Raw genomic sequence first — 7590 nt, 5'->3', positions numbered from 1 at the left:
GGAAACTTTCCAAAAATGTATTGGATTTCTATGCTCTCTCAATATAACAATTTTTAATCAATAGAATTTTATTTATTGAATCATATCTTCCTGAGCATTATTCCTTAAAATGACTTTCATCAGTTTTGGAGCTATTTTTGAACTACCACCATTTGATAAATTTAACTAAAATTCCAACCAAAATTTGGAGATGTCATGTGATGTTTCTAAATCACTTTTATGCAAAATATATTTCATTCATTGCATGTTTTAAGTTCTACACCTATTTTTCAAATCTGGTCCAGTGGGCATTTTTGCACTACAGCCTATTTAAGTATTTCTTTAAAGCCTCCACCAAAATTATGGGATGTCAGGGGTAGCATGCCATCCAACTTTATGCAAAAACCTAGTGATGTTCTTTGGAAAAATTGAGTGAATCAACCTCTTTTTCATTCTGGTCCAGCCTTGTGTTTTCTACTGCAACCCTATTCATTTTTGCTCTAGTGACCTTGTGCTTTCACCTGCTTGTAGTCAACCCTACAAAACCCCTAAGTCCAGGAGCATGCACCCTTTGGGACATTTTTGGTTCATGTAATGATGCCATTTACTCCCTGTCCAGAATTGATGTTTTGCAAAACTTGCACTAGCAAGTTTCTTCATTTGTCAAATTAACCTCACCACCCTCTCTTTCATCTAAAGAGACCCCACTCTGGGAGATTTGGCCACTCCAAGAAATGCCTAGGTGCCCCTGGCATTTTGACAAACACCTCATGGGCATGATCTATTTTGACATGATCTTTGTTTTGTACTGAGGCCTTGCACCTCTGGGAAAAATAACTTGTCCACTAAGCCTCTAGATGACTTTGGCCTAGGTCTGTTAAAACCCAACCTCATCCAAGACTTATAGCATGCCCTAGCATTTTGTCGAGCACGTACCGTGCGTGCTCTGGGCGCGCCCAGAGCGCGCATTTTGCACGTGCCACGACCGAGCCGCCGCGTCTTGCCCCGCACCCACTCTGGTCCTTGGCCGACCGCAGCCAGCACGCCACGTCCCCTTCTGCACCCCACGAGCACCGCAGCCCTCGCCACGTCTCCGGCAAGCCAGCAGGTAGCCGGCACTGCCGCTCGACAGCCTCTGCACTGGTCGCTGCCGCCCGAGCCACGCCCGCTCGCCAGCTCACCCTTGGAGCAGTACCCGCTCGTCCGCTAGCTCCTGCCGCCATCCCCAGCCCCGCCACGATGCCCTGCAAGCTATAGAACATCGGTCGCCGACGAGCTCATCCATGGCCGCCGCGAACCGACTTGGGAGCGCTATAAAAGGAAGCCCCTCGAGCCCCTCCGAGCACATAAGCAGCCTCACACCGTTCCCCTAGTGCCCCGTTGCCATCAATTGAAGAAGAGAAGGCCATCTTCAACCTCTCCGGCCAGTTCGGCCGCCGCCTCGTTCCGGTTCACCCCGGCGCCACCAGGGCCTCCCCCACCCTTCCATTAGCACCACTCGGCTCCACATCATCTTGCGGAGCCGCCCAGACCCCAAGCGACGATGGAGCATCACCCTAGCCCGAACGCCCAAATCCACCGAAGCTTTCCTCCGCCGCAGAGCTCACCGCCGGCGATTTCCTCCACCCCACGACCCTACGACCACCGGGAGGACCGCCGCTGATCCGCGGGTCCATCCCCGTCCTCAGCTCCCCGCGAGGAACCGCCGTTCGCCGGCGACGGTCGCCGGAGTCCCGCCTCTGCTCGGGCAGAAGAAGCAGCGGGAGGGGAGACCAGTCAAACATGACTAGTGGCCCCCCTGGACCCACTGTCCGCGACTCCCCGCACAGTCCACGTGGGCATAAGTGGAAACATAATTCCATAGTACGTGTTCGACGTGTACATTTCGAATCGTTTTCTTTTTCTGTTTAAAAAAACAGAATATTGACTAAACTTTGATTGGCTATAACTTTTTAAATATAACTCCAAATGAATTGATTCTTTTTCCTACCTCTCCAAAATTTAATCTAGTTTATTTTAAGATTTATTTGAAAAAATTTCAAAACAACTTTTTGTGATGTTTTGAAATTGTGTGTTAATTCAAATATATTTTAAATAGGATTTTTTTTGAAGAGAGGAGAAAGCTTTCAAGAGTTTTGCAATGCACCTTGCCTCCCCACGACTTAAAGGCAAGCATTCTGAACCCTGGCATAATATTGTGTGCGTTGTTTGAACACGGTGACAACACCACCCTACACAGGCATACGTCATTTTATGTGATGATGTGTTCCTCCTCATGAGTGCATATTAATGATTTTCATGCTAATGGAGTTGATATGGTTGTGATGGAAATCACCGTCATATGCCTTTCATGCATACCGGAAGGGAAGCCGGGAAGGCCTCTGTCTTGGGTAGACACGGTCTTGTTCCTAGTCCTCTGTCGAGACGGTCGTGTTCGGTATGGCATGAGGGGGTATGTCGCGTGGTGTTTCTATCTGTTGGTTGAAGTATATATTGTTATGCTAATCATGCAGGGAATATTTAAACCTCCTGAGTCAACCGTAGATCGAGTCTTGTTCCGGTAACCCCCATACTTGTTTTGTACTGCCACTTGTCCTTGCCATAGGTAGGGTACGGTTCAGTAAATTGTCAACCCCTTTCCTAGCACACACCGTACAGAGAGGCCATGGTGGAAGATACCGGAGGCATCGGTAGGCATGCCACCTAGTCCGGGAGCATGGGTGTTTCGGTTGTAGCCGAAGGGGTAGCTCCCCTAACTTGCGCGCAGTATAAATTTTGTGATCCTATGTTACGTCGAGGTTGTAGCCTCCCCACTTAGAGTTTTGCTTAATGGGTGTCGTGGGTGATTCCAGACACCGGTAAGTTAGGCTGGTGTGTGCGGATAGGTGTGTTTCCAATTAAAAGGCCATAGACGGAATTAGTCCCGATGGACTAAAGGAATCCGTTACTTGTGGGTAAAGAGTACACTCTCTTCAGAGATTAAAACCTATTCGAATAGCCGTGTCCCACTAGTGCAGAACCGGGCAATAGCACCGGTTCGTAAGGCCCTTTAGTGTCGGTTCCATAACCGGCACTAAAGTGTGGGCACTAAAGCCCCCCCCTTTAGTACCGGTTCAGCACGAACAGGTGCTAAAGGGCAACCACGTGGCACGAGCCAGCTCCGGGGGCCTGGAGCCCTTTAGTACCGGTTGGTAAGACCAACCAGTACTATAAGTTTTTTTAGTTTTATGATTTCCTTTTCATTTAATTTTGTGTTTCCATTTCAATTCTTTTTCGTTTGCTGGTATTTTACGATACTACACATTGTACACGTTATGCATATATATATATATATAGAATTTCTAGTAGAACCAATCATGCATATATATATCATCAATGTCTCACAAACCACCATATTAATTAATTCACACATACACACATGTATAGCTATATACAATTTCTCCTACATATGCATGTTGCCTTCGGAGCCAGTGGCATTAGCCTAATTGGTGCCTTCGGAGTACGATGACAATTGGAAGTGGTTTTCATGGGGGCGGTAGCGGGTAATAGTATTCTCCCTTTGGATTTATGACCTGGTCGAGCAAAAATCCCGCTATTTCCTCTTGAAGTGCTTCTACGCGCTCTGTTTCTAGGAGCTTCTCCCGCACCTCTTTGAACTGTTAAGAAGGAGATCAATATGCATGTGTATTAGTTGTGTGACTAGATATCGATAATGGTGTAAAAATTGTGAATAGTGTTCTGACAAGCGTACCCATTCCTGTCTTGGAGATCTGCTCCTTTCGGACGCCATCATGCGAATGTTCTCGCAAACGCAGAATGCACAAAGATCAGTCCCCTGCGCCTGCTTCAGGGCCTTTACGAGAATGGAATTTGATCAGATAATAGTTAATCAAGCATGATAATTAAAGAGGTGGCAGCTAGCTAGTACTACTTAATTACTTACCTTGGGTTGAAACCATTTAAGCTTTTTTTCCCATTCGCCTTCCGTGACGCTGATGAACCTTGCCCAAGCCCTACCCGCCGACAAAGAAAATGAATAAAGGGGTTATTAAATAGTTCATATCATGAAATAACGAACTAAATAGGCCGAGATATATAGTTAATAATGATTGAAATTACCTGTTGACTATCCCAAACATGATGTTATAGTCAGTATTTGCTTTGAGTAGTGAGTCCAGTATTTCAACTGTTCCGGCGTCAACTTTAATGATACACAAGATCCAGTGAAATCTGCATGCACACACGTTTGCATGTCTTAATTAAGCGGGCATATGTAAGCAAAAACATGTAGCTAGCTAGTACGAAAAAATAGAGAATTTGTAGTACAAGACAGTGTGACTGACTGGAAGTTGTAAGGAAGTAGTATATCTTCATTGTATTTGAGGCGCTTCAAGAACTCTAGCATGTTGTCCTGTACGGCCTTTTCATGATGTGGATTTATTAGCCATGTGTATTCATTAACGATGTTTGGGTCAATGAACCCAATGCCAAAGCGTCCACCTTTTCTCATTTCATACATCTTCATCCTGCATAATACCACAGAAAAGAATATAGTGAGGATAATTACAGGTAATGATTGATCAAAAGGATCACTATAGCTAGCTTGAGACTTAAATTACAGAAAGAAATCACTTATAGACAATAGCAACTGACGATAGATTTGTCGAGTGCGTCTTGATTGTATAACTGAAACAGTTCAGAATACTCAACGGACAGAGCTTTCTCATGGAAGTAATGCTCCTCCTTGACATTCACCATGAGGGACAATCGATCGGAAATCTTGGTAATGTTCATGTACCATTGATGCAATTCATACATTCTCGTTGGGAGGTTCTTGACCTTGTTTGGCTCGACCAAAGGTTGGCCCCGGACATATTTCCGTTTTATTTCATCCTCTGTAAGCACATGCATGGGCTCGATCTCGATGAGTTGTCCAACAATGATGTTGAGAACTTCAGCCTGCATTATATGGTCCTTGGTTATTACCACATTGCCCACCTCGGGAACGTAAACTGTTTGCCCACAATAATATTGGGCGCGCTTACTGTCACGTGTTGTTGGCACAACAAGCGAGGGGATCAATTGCGCCGCCTGTTCTCCCAGCTGGGGAATGGTTTTCCCGCATTTTTTGACAGCTGCTTGTTGTTTGCTCGATCCCGGGCTCGCCTCCTTACGTAGACGTGCTCGATTTAACTTCCTGATGTGGCACTCATAGTCTGTGTCAACAGGCTTGGGAGCTGGTGGTTGAGCCATACGAATGAAGTGGTCAATCGTTTCCTCAGGCACTTTCTCCCTTGGCGGCGGTGGCGGTTTCGGTGCAAAATGGGCTTCCACCTCGGCCTTCGATATGGCTGCGTTTTCCTCCTCGGACTTGTCATAAGGCCTCTGCGGAAGAGGCGTGAGGCTTGGACCATATTTATATCGCTTGCCTTCGCCTGTACTTCTTGTACTACCTCGACTGGTACCGCTACGCACCATAGCTGCGGGGTGTCTCTTCTGCGATTGCTGAGGTGACGGAGACAGCTGACGGGGCTGAGTTGGACGAGGAGGAGTGGCCTGAAGCTATGCCGGACTTGGAGGAGGAGTGGCCTGAGGTTGTGCCAGACTTGGAGGAGTGGACGTCTGACGCTGTGGCGGACTTGGAGGAGGAGGAGTAGCCTGACACTTTGCCGGACTTGGAGGAGGAGTGGCCTGACACTTTGCCGGACTTGGTGGACTTGCAGGAGCGGGAGTCTGCTGACTCAGTGGCGGACTTCGACGAGGAGTCGGCTGACGCGGTGTCGGTGGCCTTCGAAAAATGATGCAATCCTTTTTCCATAGGATGATATCATGTTTGGCCTCTCCGAGAAAGTGCTTGTCGTCACCTCCAGGAATGTCAAGCTGTAGCTCCGAATATGGGTCCACCACCTCATCAACTAAGACACGAGCATAGCCCGCTGGAATCAGGTTGCAATGGAAGGTTGCCTCGGGGGGATTTGTAAAAGCAACGGCGTCCGCCACCTTCATGGATATGTTCTTCATTTTGACGTGTAGCTCGCAGTTAGTGTTCTCCGTGATGTCATCCACGGGGTATCTATCCAGCATTGCATCGTCCGGGGCGGAACCCATGCTGCTTCTCGGCATGGATGGGGTGGTGCTATCCAATGCTGGATCATTCGCTAGCTGCTGCAGCTGCTGAGGCCCCCTTTGCTGGGTAAGTGAGTCGATCTGCTCCTGCTGCCGCTGGAATTTGACTGCCAATTCCGCTTGACTTGCTTCTAGGCCTTGAAGGCGTTCATAGTCCCGCTTCCTCTGCTCCTCCTCCATCTTCCTCTTCTTCTCCTCCCCAATCTTCTTTCTCGCACGGGTTCTGTAGTCGGTGTTCTAGTCTGAAAACCCCTCATACCACGGAATAGCGCCCTTGCCTCGTGTTCTTCCCGGGTGTTCAGGATTTCCCAGGGCACGCGTAAGCTCGTCGTTCTCTCTGTTGGGCTGGAACACCCCCGATCGTGCCTCTTCTATTGCAACAAGTATCGCATCGTTGGCTCCCTTCAGACTTGCCCTCGTCGAAACATTGCCTGTCTTCGGGTCCAACTCCCCCCATGCGCATAGAACCAAGTCCTGCACCTGGGGGGCCAGCTCTTAGTAACCGGAGTGACACCTGCATCCTCCATCTCTTTCTCAGACTTATCCCACTTAGGCATTGCCACCGCATAGCCACCTGGCCCCAGCTTATGGAACTTATCCTTTTTTTCGGCATTCTTCTTGTTTATTCTCGACCGTTCCTTAGCTAATTCCGAATCCTTGAATTTCACGAAATCGTCCCAATGAGCACGTTGGTTCTCTAGTGTTCCCTCGAATACTGGAGTCTTCCTTCCTCCCTTGACGTCGGGACCCGGGGCCGGGTTCCTCATCAAGCGGCGCGCCCCTCCAGGCAGCACCTCCCAGTGCCAGCCCGACGGAGCCCAGTCCCGGACATGGGTCAGCCGAACGTCGTCACAGACGTGTCGACGGCGAGGATGCGGGTCGGGCATCATCGAGAACAAATACTAGCTATATGCCCGCAAAAAGTAACATTTTTTTAATGATTGGATTTTGATAACTAAAATTTCTAACATTTCTATATAACTAACATTTCTATAACATTTCTAACAATGCTATATATAACTAACATTTCTATAACATTTCTAATATTTCTATAACTAAAAAACAGAATAAAATTATAACATTTCAATATATATAACTACCATTTTTATAACTATTTCTATAACTAAAAAACAGAAATTTTTTAACAATTCTAACTTTTTTATAACTATTTCTATAACTAAAAAACAGAAAAATTTCTAACAATTCTAACATTTCTAACTATTCTAACATTTCTAACTATTCTAACAATTCTAACATTTCTAACTATTTCTGAAAAATAGAAAAATTTCTAACAATTTCTAAAAAACAGAAAAATTTCTAACTATTTGTATAACTAAAAACAAAAAATGTATGTGTGTGTGTGTGCGCTCACCGGCGAGGCGAGGGACGACGGGGGGCGGCGACGGGGGCCGGGCGCGTGGCGACGGGGACGGCGACGGGCGCGGCGACGACGGGGATGACGACGACGGGGACAGGGACGGGGCG

Source organism: Triticum dicoccoides, chromosome 4A (genome assembly GCF_002162155.2).
Source record: "Triticum dicoccoides isolate Atlit2015 ecotype Zavitan chromosome 4A, WEW_v2.0, whole genome shotgun sequence".
NCBI lineage: Eukaryota > Viridiplantae > Streptophyta > Magnoliopsida > Poales > Poaceae > Triticum > Triticum dicoccoides.
The sequence above is the reverse complement of the archived record's forward strand: the minus strand, read 5'-3'. Positions refer to the sequence as shown.